The following is a 12,066-nucleotide window of genomic DNA, read 5'->3' on the forward strand; positions in this document are numbered from 1 at the left end:
CCATGAGACAAAACCAGTGTTTCTGAAAATCTTCCTCCTTTCCGAAAAGTTTGATTCAATGGTCCTTCCTCTGGCTAATCTCCAATCACATACCCTCAGCTACTAACAGCAAAGAGAATTTTTGCGTGGGTCACAATGGTAATACTGGGTCTGCCAACAGTTAAAAAAAAAAAAGAATCTTTCATGATTAAAGAATCCTGGATCTCAATAAGATCCTCATGTAGACTTTAAAAGAGAATTTTGCCTCAGTAAATGCTTTCCTCTCCAAGTCTCTACTTCTGAGAACTTGTGCTCTAGTTTATGAAAGTCTCCTCTAAGCTTTATTATTTAATAGGCTGAGAAAATCAGAAAGATTTTACTCTGTCCTAATGCTTATGTTTGGCTGAGCAAGAATCTTCTAACAATGACATCTGACTTGAATCAGAACCAAAGGATGACAAACCTGTAGAATGAAAAAAAAAAAAAAAATGAGAATCAAATCTAGTTATAGGCAAAGAAAACAGTTTACTGCAAGACTATAGCTGAAATGTTCATACTAGCGGTAGTATAACTTAGTGGTTAAGAGATGTCTGTCCTTTTTGATTTATCTCAAGCATCCCAAATAAGTGCCTTGTTGTTTAGCCACAAAGTTATGTGTAACTCTTTTGTGACTGTGTGGACTTGAGGCCGCCAGGCTTCTCTGCCCATGGGATTTCCCAGGCAAGAATGCTGGAGTGGGTTGCTATTTCCTTCTCTAAGGGATCTTCCCAACCCAGGGATTAAACCCACGTCACCGGTATTGACAGGCAGATTCTTTACTGCTGAGCCACCTGGGTAGCTCCCAATATGGTAATTACTTAATGATTTTGTTGAATGAATTTTAAGTATGTATATCAGAGATTTGTGAACTGGATTTGAAACTTACCTCTTTCATTAAGTATCAGTGTGAATTTAGCCTAAATCCTTTCCTTTGGCTTTCATAACTTCATCTGCAAGATGGGAATTGCAATTCTAATAAAATAGATATAAAAAATGTAACATAAAGTATATTTGTAGCACAGTACCCAGCTTGTAAGAAATTATTCTTGAGCAGTAAATAGCTGTCATCATCTTCATTATCATCACCTCCATTATTACTGTTGACATTATTATATATCACTACCACACTTGCCTCTCCTGCCTTCTAGACAAAAATAAGAACAAGGAAAATGTAATATCAATGCCCAAAACATTTGCACTGAATTTTTGGTTTCTGCAGTGATGAGGACAGATAGTTTATTGAGCTTTAATGCTTGATATGCTCTCAGTGTTTCAAGTGTCTGAAAACTAAGATGCAAACACTCTCATCTCTGCTCACATACCATCCCTTTTGGAAGGTCTTCATGATTTCAGTTCAAGGCTCGTTTGCTTCACCAGGAATGAACAAGTTTATATATTTTGTGAACTGGTCTATTTTTTTTCATGAGCTCGTCTCATGAAAAAGATCCCTCACCTAGATTTTTATTTGAGAGGGAAAGGGGAACTTAGGATAGGATGGTGAGAATATTTTGAAAGGAAATAGAGAAGTTGCCTGTCTTGAAAAAGAATTGGAGATTAGGATTTCAGCAGTTTTCAGGGTCTGGGTCTCCCCATAGTATCTTTTTTTCCTTTTGTGAAAAGATTCCCTCTATCTACTTGATTAATACATCCATCACCTCATATATTTATCTGGGTGGGGGAGAGAGTGATGAGAACATCTAGCAAATTTCAATTATATAGTACAGTGTTCTCAACTATAGTCACTGAATTGTACATTATATGTTTTACAACTATATCATTATTACAGGATTGCACAACATCACCACTGTTGACATTTGGGATTGGGTATTTCTTTGTTGGAGGGTTGTTTAGCAGCATTGTTGTTCAGCTGCTACTTTGGGTCTGACTCTTTGCAACTCCATGGACTGCAGCATGCCAGGCACCCCTGTTCTTCACTGTCTCCTGGAGTTTGCTCAGGTTCATTGAGTCACTGATGCTATCTAATGGTCTCATCCTCTGTTGTCCTCTCCTCCTCCTGCCCTCAATCTTTCTCAGCGTCAGGGTCTTTTCCAGTGTCGGCTCTTCACATCAGGTGGCCAAAATATTGGAGCTTCAGCATCAGTCCTTCCAATGAATATTCAAGACTTATTTCCTTTAGGATTGGCTGGTTTTATCTCCTTGAAGTCCAAGGGACTCTCAAGAGTCTTCTCCAACACCACAGTTTAAAATCATCAATTCTTTGGTGCTTAGTCTTCTTTATGGTCCAAATCTCACATCCATACGTAACTACTGGAAAAGCCATAGTTTTGACCATATGGATCTTTGTCAACAAAGTGATATCTCTGCTTTTTAATACACTGTCTAGGTTTGTCATAGCTTTCTTTCAAGGAGCAAATGTCTTCTAATTTCATGATTGCATTCACCATCTGCATTGATTATGGAGCCCAAGAAGAGAAAAATCTGTCACTGCTTCTACTTTTTCCCCTTCTATTTGCCATGCATTGATGGCACCAGATGCCATAATCTTAGTAACTTGAATGTTAAGTTTTAAGCCAACTTTTTGACTGTCCTCATTCACCCTCATCAAGAGGCTCTTTAGTTCCTCTTCACTTTCTGCCATTAGAATGGTATCATCTGTATATCTAAGGTTGTTGATATATTTCTCCTGGCAGTTTTGAGTCCAGCTTGATGCCTGCTTTCTATCGAACAGATAGATGCTAGTAATAACCCTGCATCCAGTTGGGACAACCAAAATATATACAAGTGTTGCCAAATATTACCTGGGGAATAATGTTACCCTAGTACTAAAGTGGCAGGATTCTAGTTAAGTGATGCTTTCAACTGTGTGTATCTATAGAGGCTGGAATTTCTAGAGCCCAGGCAGAGGTCATTTAGATTTCATAATTAGTCCAGTTCTTTTTGTACATATTGATCACTTCCAACAGTTAGAGGTAAGTGGGAACTATCTGTCTTCACCTAGTCCAGCAAAACTCTCAAGTGTAATGGTTCAATGAGCTCTAGTCTCAAGTGAAAATCTGGCACATAATCAAACATTAATAACTAGGTACATAAACAGTCATGCCGTTTGTTCGTTATGCTCAGGAAAGACTTTCAATCCTTTTAAAACTCCTAAAAAATTCCTCTTGTATGAAAGATTCATTTCCAGGAACACCTGTCAGGATTAACAAAACTGCTGGTTGGATCAGGCCATAGATTCCTCCATTTTGAAAGGAAATGGACTCTCTCATAGGACAGTCTATTATAGTTCTGTAGTAATAATCAAAAGGCATTTTAAAGCACTTGAGCTCATCAGCAATAATTTTCAACAAGGTTTTGTTCACAAAGCCACTTTTGTGGCTTTTCCACAATGGAAACTGATTTTTAATATCCTCTGTGCTAACTAGTGAACACCATAGCAAATCGATACAGTGGTTTTTAAAACACTAATGCCACCACCTCTGGAGTGTACACAACTGTTAGTGAAATGCCTGGAGTATGGATTCCTAATTAGGGTATTTCAAATGTATTCAACTACTCTTACAGTGTGGATGAAAGCCATTTTAAATAAATGCTCATCACTCAGTTGATACGGATGCACTGGAAGGAAAATTAAGATCACTGGACCCAAGCTTGAATACAAGAAGTAGGACTGGGCATATTGGGCCAGGGAGGTCTAAAGCCCAGAGGCCATTCCTTGGATTATATTGGGATGAATAAATCCTGGGATTCAAGCATGCCTGGATTTCTTTCAAGCCGAATTATATTTGCAATAATTAAGAAAAGAAGTGTCTTTATGTAAGGGAAACAGATGAGATTGCTTATCTCTCCAGAGTTGTACAAGAAACCTATTCTCTGTCTTACCTGGGTCTTTTCTGAGTTCTGTGTTGATAAGTCTGGTTCTTTTTGGACCTTGATAACCTCCAACTTCATGCTCTCTTTCCTCTCTTTATGATGTTTATATTCTCTTCACTAATTTTAAAATGGAAATTTTAGTCCCAGCTGTAAAATTATGTTTTCTTTGAAATGAGTAACTTATAATGACAGAGACTAGAAAAATTGCCCGCAAAAGGAGTAATGTGACAATGAATATATTTTTGTTTTGTTTCTCATACTAGACCGTTGAGGTATGACCTAAATCAAATCCTTTATGACTACACAGTGGAAGTGAGAAATAGATTTAAGGGATAGACAGAATGCCTGATGAATTATGGACAGAGATTCATGACATTGTACAGGAGACAGGAATCAAGACCATCCCCAAGAAAAAGAAATGCAAAAAAGCAAAATGGCTGTCTGAGGAGGCTTTACAAATACCTGTGAAAAGAAGGGAAGCGAAAAGCAAAGGAGAAAAGAAAAGATATACCCTTTTCAATGCAGAGTTCCAAAGAATAGCAAGGAGAGATAAGAAAGTCTTCCTCAGTGATCAGTGCAAAGAAATAGTGGAAAATAATAGAATGGGAATGACAAGAGATCTCTTTAAGAAAATTAGAGATACCAAGGGAACATCTCATGCAAAGATGGGCTCAATAAAGGACAGAAATGGTAGGGCCCTGACAGAAGCAGAAGATATTCAGAAGAGGTGGCAAGAATACACAGAAGAACTGTACAAAAAAGATCTTCACAAGCCAGATAATCATGATGGTATTATCACTCACCTAGAGCCAGAAATCTGGAATGTGAAGTCAAGTGGGCCTTAGAAAACATCACTACGAACAAAGCTAGTGGAGGTGATGGAATTCCAGTTGAGCTATTTCAAATACTGAAAGATGATGCTGTGAAAGTGCTGCACTCAATATGCCAGCAAATTTGGACAACTCAGAAGTGGCCACAGGACTGGAAAAGGTCAGTTTTCATTCCAATCCCAAAGAAAGGCAATACCAAAGAATTGTCACCCTGTATTATACAGGGTGACTGTATATTGTCACCCTGCTTATTTAACTTATATGCAGAGTACATCATGAGAAACGCTGGGCTAGATGAAGCACAAGCTGGAATCAAGATTGCTGGGAGAAATATCATTAACCTCAGATATGCAGATGACACCACCTTTATGGCAGAAAGTGAAGAACTAAAAAGCCTCTTGATGAAAGTGAAAGAAGAGAGTGAAAAAGTTGGCTTAAAGCTCAAAATTCAGAAAATGAAGATCATGGCATCCAGTCCCAGTACTTCATGGCAAATAGATGGTGAAACAGTGGAAACAGTGGCTGACTTTATTTTTGAGGGCTCCAAAATCACTGCAGATGGTGATTGCAGCTATGAAATTAAAAGATGCTTACTCCTTGGAAGGAAGGTTATGACCAACCTAGATAGCATATTGAAAAGCAGAGACATTACTTTGCCAACAAAGATCTGTCTAGTCAAGGCTATGATTTTTCCAGTGGTCATGTATGGATGTGAGAGTTGGACTATAAAGAAAGCTGAGCACTGAGGAATTGATGCTTTTGAACTGTAATGTTGGAGAAGACTGCTGAAAGTCCCTTGGACTGCAAAGAGATCTAACTATTCCATCCTAAAGGAGATCAGTGCTGGGTGTTCATTGGAAGGACTGATGTTGAAGCTGAAACTCTGGTACTTTGGCCACCTGATGCGAATAGCTGACTCATTGGAAAAGACCCTGATGTTGGGAAAGATTGAGGGCAGGAGAAGGGGACTACAGAGGATGAGATGGTTGGATGGCATCACTGACTCGATGGACGTGAGTCTGAGTGAACTCCTGGAGTTGGTGATGGACAGGGAGGCCTGGCGTGCTGCGGTTCATGGGGTCGCAAAGAGTTGGACACGACTGAGCGACTGAAATGAACTTAGCATCCAAGACTACATCTACATATGCCTTCTGAAGCCCTATATATTGTGGTTTCTGCACAAAGAGTGAAAGAGTCATGCTTTTTAGTAGCAGATATTTTATGTATCACCTCTGCAGATATCGAGTTCATTAAGTTCATGTAATTATTCATCCAATCTATTGCAAGATATTGTGAGAATAAGCCTCAAATTTGGGGACTTGCTTTAACTTCAGTTAGTAACTCTGAGCTAGATTTGAACATTATTTTTAATCTAAATAGTATTTAAATAGGCCTTATCAATTTTGTTTATTTTTAGAAGTATTTGTTTGTTGGAAGAGATATCCAAACTTAATGCCTCAAGTGGACTGTAATCATAAAGAATTATTTTCTGTTCCCCTAACATACCTTTGTTTGTAAATTTTTTGTCCCTTCACACTGGTTTTTCCTACAGTGAGCTTCCATTTATCTTTCTTTTTCTTTTTTGGGGTTATCTTTTCTTTTCCATACGCTGCTGTGCCTTTTTTATCTTCTCCAAAGGTGCGGGGCTCCACCCCCCTATTGTTTTATTGCTCCTCCTATCCTTGGCTGTTCACGATGCAGCTGTCCTGACGCCATTTTTTTTTTTCTTCTGACTCTTTCTGTACCTGGCTGCTAGCTCTCTAGCAGGAAATATGCTTTAGTCATTATTGCATCTTAGAAAGCAGCACCGTCTATGGCATAGAATGAGCATCAATAAATATATCCTGAATTGATTTGGGATTAAAATTCCAACTTACTCATAATTTGCATATCCTGATGCTTTGAAATTACTTGGTGCTTTTTTGTTTACAAAGGAAGATATTTGGTCCCAGCAAGCTCTGTGTGACAGGGGGATGGCATATGGTCAGACAGGCATTGGGAATGCAGACACTGGTGGCGTGTGGCAGAAAAGCAGCCAGGGGAGCGCAATAATAAGGGTACATCTTATGATTCTTCAGTAAAGCTCTAAGTGTGTGAATGTTTGATGGCTTCTCTTAGGAGAATAGAATGAGAACAGCTTTGTGTCCAGATTTAATGTGGGGATTTTGGCAGATGCCCATGAAAACTCAGGCCTAGAGATAAGGGGGCAGTGAGAAAGTAAAGATGGGAAATTTGCTGAAACTCATGTGTGTGTGTGTGTGTGTGTGTGTATGTGTGTTAGTAAACACTGATCACACACACATTTTAAAATTCAGAACATTCAAGCCAATTTTATGTAAAGCTCCAAGGGGCAGAAAAGCTCCCGAGTGACTTGAGTTTACAGATAATTCACCTGCATTATCTCTTTTGCTTCTCACAGGAACATAATGAAGTATTGATAGTTATTGCTATTATTTTACAGATGAGGAAATGCAACTTTGAGAGGTTAAATTAAACTAATAATAACAATAATAACAGAGGCAGAATTATGTGTCAGGTATTGTATGCTTCACTGCATTATCTCATTTAATTCTCTGAAATAAAGCAGGAAGTTGCTACTATTACTATACTCACGTCACACTAAGGAAACTGAGAGATTATTTCCTCAGTGTCACATAGGAAGTAATGGACTGAGAACCAGACCTTTCCAGTTCTAAAGCCTCTGTAACTAGTGACGATGTCACGATGCTATTCCACACTCCCTGTTTATGAATCTTAAAATCCAGTCATCTCCAATAATGCTTTTTTCCTAGTACCTTGTAAACAAACAAGTAAACCAAAAAAGAAACAAAAAAAGAAAGAAAAATCCAAGAAATGGTTTTACCCGTGCCACCCCCTCCAACCCAAGTTCAACATTTGCTCATTCAGTTTCATCTGGTTGAGCTCTATTACCACACAGGAGTGTGGGAGTTCCAGGTATAGCCCATAAATTTCTCCATATTCAGAATGGGCCCTGCATTCCATCAACTAGCCACCTGCTCTGCTCATTCCTGTGATCACAGGCTCCGCCAGAAGCCCCGCTGTTCCTTCACCTCCTCCTCTTCTCATTTCAGGAGTTTCAGGGTGCCAGCAGACAGGAACTCATTCCTCCCACCATGTGCTGAGAAGGTCACCATCCCATCCTTCCCAAATGGTGAAAGTGCGGTACAGGGAGGAGGAACCGTTTTCTAAAGGTCAGACTGAGGTGGCAGAAGAACCCTGGGGGAGCAGCTCCCCTGCTTCCACCTCAGCTCACCTTTTGATTTTCTAGATCAGAGAGACAACCACAGGGCCCAGGGAAGGCGGGTTACAGAATTGGATGATAATGGTCAGCACTAGACGAGACTTAAGCCAAAGAACATTTCATCACTTAGTCAATTCAGGACTGAAAATACTTCAGAATGATCAGATTTTCTGAATTTGGTTAGAAAGAATGCTGCCTTCCCCCTCCCCACCCTTCCCCCCTAGAAATTCTTCAATTTAGAAAATTTTAACTCAATAAAACCTAAACTGAACATGGCTAGTTTTGCCCTTCAGAAACTGATCCTTTTTCACGTACAAAAAATGGGATAAAATCTGTATCTAACTAATCCATGGTTTCCTAAGCTTCAATTATTTTCTTTTCCTTCCTTCCTTTTGTCATGTACTGAGTATGACCTCTCCTGTTAAATTTTTTAGTTACTTGACATCTTTAGGTTTACAATTTTTAAAAGCTTACATAATGTCCCTAGCATGTTTCTAATATATTTATAATGAAACTTTCTAATAAACAGTGAATAAAACATGGTTATTAAAATACACTGGGACTTCCAAGGTGGCACAGTGGTAAAGAATCCGGTTCCATGTGCAAGTTGATGTAGGAGATGTCAGTTCCATCCCTGAGTCGAGCTGATCCCTTGGAGTAGGAAATGGCAATACTGCTCCAGTATTCTTGCCTGGAAAATTCCATGGACAGAGGAGCCTGGTGGGCTGTAGCCCATGGGGCTGCAGAGTCAGACAAGACTGAGTACACACTCATTAAAACAAAAACAAAAAACCTATTTGTTTATGTATGGGGTTGGCTAAAAAGTTCATTTGAGTTTTCCCGTAAGATCTTACCTGAATGAAATTTTTTGGCTCATCTTCTGGTGTCATATCATTTTGCTTTTTCATACGGTCCATGGTATTCTCTTGGCAAGAATACTGGAGTGGTGGAGTGGTTTGCCATCCTCTCCTCCAGTGGACCATGTATTGTCACAGTTCTTCACTATGACCTATCCAACTTGGGTGGCCCTGCATGGCATGGCTCATAGCTTCATTGAGTTACCCAAGCCCCTTTGCGACACAAGGCTGTGATCCATGAAGGGTTTGGCCAACCCAATAACATCTAAAACTGTCTCATACCCTCAGCAGTGTACTTCCCACCTTTTAGACACTGTTATAATTGTTAGGCTAGGACAATAGGGATAATGTTCTACACTTCCAAAGGAAATATATTAAGGGTCATAGAACAAGACAAATGCTATTTATGAATAATATACAGATGTGTACGCATCTTATTTGATATCTCTACCTCAGTTCTGATTCTTTTTTACGGTTAGGGCATCTTTTTTTCACCAAAGCAGAAAGGTAGATTTAGAAAGGAAATCAGACTCCTAAAGATTAGGTACTCCTAAAGATTTGCTGTTGGCAGTCCTGAAACTGAGAAGGATAGTCATTTGCCAGCTTAGAATTCCTTTCCATATATATTCATTCTCCTCAGTATATAGACAATATAGCTGAATCCTAAGTAGAATTTCATGCAATCATATTACTTAGGGCATAACTTCTCTTCCAAAAAGAGGTGTCTGTAGTCTAATTCATACCCTGCTTCTCTCCTGCTCATGGTGCCTGACATGTGGTCTTAGTGAAAAATGGTTAACAATACCATTTGCATATTGTCACATATCATTGCTGGGAGAGGTCAATCTGTCCCGACTCCACTGGGAGAGATTAGTTAGAAGCTCCACATTTGGGAATTTCTGGGACTCTGCCCCATGTGTCTCTTCTGTTGGCCTGATTATAATCTGTATCCTTTCACTGTCATGAAATATGATCATGAGTATAACAGCTTTAAATGAGAACTGCAAGCCCTTCTAATGAACCATGGACCTCAGGTTGGGCACTGTAACCCCTAACATTAAACATGTAAAAAGCATTCAGTAAATACTGACAGGTGCTGCAGCAGCACAGTGGAAGAGTTTGGAAGTCAGACACATTGGTTCTCTGTTAACCAACTGTGTCATCTTGGACAAGGTACTTAACTTCTCTGTTTCATTTCATAAAGTGAGAATGATACTATTTTGTACCTTGTAGAGTTGTTGTGAGGAATCAGTAAGAGTGATGAACCATATTATAACCTGAGGGACAAGAAAAAAGCCAAGAATGCTGATCTAGTCTTTATTTAAAATTTTAACATTTTGTTTATCATGAATCTTTCATTAGTATTCACTTTTAAGAAATGTTACATTAAAATATTATTAGTCTTGATTACTAAGTTTTTGATGGCTCTTCAGAGTTTGAACCCAAGGTGAAAGCTTCACTTATCTCACTTTAAGTCTTGGCCCTGGTGAGGATGAACAGTAATAATTAAAGTAAATTACACAGTACAGGCCAGGGCTATGGGAATCACTGAATAAATAATACGTAATATATAGCTTGGAAAAAACTTTGGAAATTTATGTTAATGGGGAAAAAATCGTAACTATGACAAGAGATTGGGCAGTATTTTCAGCTTAAGAGGAAACACCAGGAGTTTTATCTCCATATGTAGCCGATGAAGACTGGATAGTGTATGAGAGTCTGAGTGCTTATGCATTGCTTTTTAAATTTATTACATGAGAAATGACAAATGAATAAGTTGGAGCCTCTTTATGAATGTTACCATTTATAAAAATATGTTGAATTTATAAAGATTATCTTTAAACAAATAACACATTCAACATTCAGTAAATTAAAATTGTCACTGAGTATGATATTCTATATAGTTAAAAGGATTTATCCTGAGAATTTCTTTTAGTTTCAGCTTTGGCTATTGAGAAGTCTCTAAAATGTATTCACTGCTTCTTTACCACAGTTCCAAGAGTAGACTGAGCCTGATAACCCTGTGGCATTGCTGTGGACAGTCATGGTCTTTGGTTCAAACTATGGTTATGGGTGATAGAGCTGAGTATCGGACAAAAGATTGCCTTTTCTCTCATGACTTGTAGCTTTTGAGTGAGATAAATTTAAAGCAATTTTTTGCTGTAGTATAAGAAGATGTTTATTGTCTTTGTTACAGGTTCCTAGCATAGCTCCTAAAATGCTTTGAATTTGCTCTTTTGTACACCAATGATATGATTCTTGAGCAGAGGCAGGGGCAGGGGGTGTGTGCTCTGGATAGCTTTAGAATGGTGCTGCCCACCAGAAAAACCAAACAAGTGACCAGAGTGTTAGAACTTTCAGCATCTTGTGCCCCCACGCCAGGCCTGGTGATGAAGTTCATGCACAAATGGCCAATGATTCAGATATGTCTACACAATGACATTTCAATACAACTCCCTCTGTGACAGTGCTTGACAAGCTGCTGGGTTGTGAATACTTCAGTTCTGATTATTTTTACAGTAAGGCATCTTCTTTCACCAAAGCAGATAGGTAGGTTAGGAAGGAAATCAGGTCACACCTAAAGATGGTTGTTGTTTAGTTGCTCAGCCTTGTCAGACTCTCGTGACCCTATGGACTGTAGCCTGCCAGCCTACCAGGCAAAAATACTGGAGTGGTTTAACATTGGTACTCTTTTTCCTTATTGGTAGTCCTGAAACTGAGAAGGGAAGTAATTTGTCATCTCAGAATTCCTTTCCATATGTATTCATTCTTTGAAACATATTGACAGTATAGCTGATTCTTAAATATGATTTCATGTAATCATGTTACTGGCTGGGAGGGTGGCTTGTCTGGAGAAGATATGGAAGCTCTGCATGCCTACACCCTATAACTTGTCTCAACCATCTTTTCTATTTGGCCACTTCAGATTTGCATCCCTTCAGTTCAGTTCAGTTCAGTTCAGTCGCTCAGTCATGTCTGACTCTTTGCAACCCCATGAATCGCAGCACGCCAGGCCTCCCTGTCCATCACCAACTCCTGGAGTTCACTCAGACTCACATCCATTGAGTCAGTGATGCCATCCAGCCATCTCATCCTCTGTCTTCCCCTTCTCCTCCTGCCCTCAATCCCTCCCAGCATCAGAGTCTTTTCCAATGAGTCAACTCTTCACATGAGGTAGCCAAAGTACTGGAGTTTCAGCTTCAGCATCATTTCTTCCAAAGAAATCCCAGGGCTGATCTCCTTCAGAATGGACTGGTTGGATCTCCTT

The 12,066-nt window shown here is 39.2% G+C and overlaps 1 long non-coding RNA gene across 1 annotated transcript; it reads right to left on the reverse strand.

Moving 5' to 3' along the window:
* Positions 1-299: 299 nt before the first annotated feature.
* On the reverse strand, positions 300-8,900 carry LOC133252059 (uncharacterized). The gene is made up of 3 exons (XR_009737796.1): positions 8,796-8,900; positions 905-990; positions 300-442 (listed from the first exon to the last, which is right to left on the reverse strand). It is a non-coding gene; the product is annotated as an uncharacterized LOC133252059 (long non-coding RNA).
* Positions 8,901-12,066: the final 3,166 nt, after the last annotated feature.

The sequence above is a fragment of the Bos javanicus genome, chromosome 7, assembly GCF_032452875.1.
Source record: "Bos javanicus breed banteng chromosome 7, ARS-OSU_banteng_1.0, whole genome shotgun sequence".
Classification (NCBI taxonomy): Eukaryota; Metazoa; Chordata; class Mammalia; order Artiodactyla; family Bovidae; genus Bos; species Bos javanicus.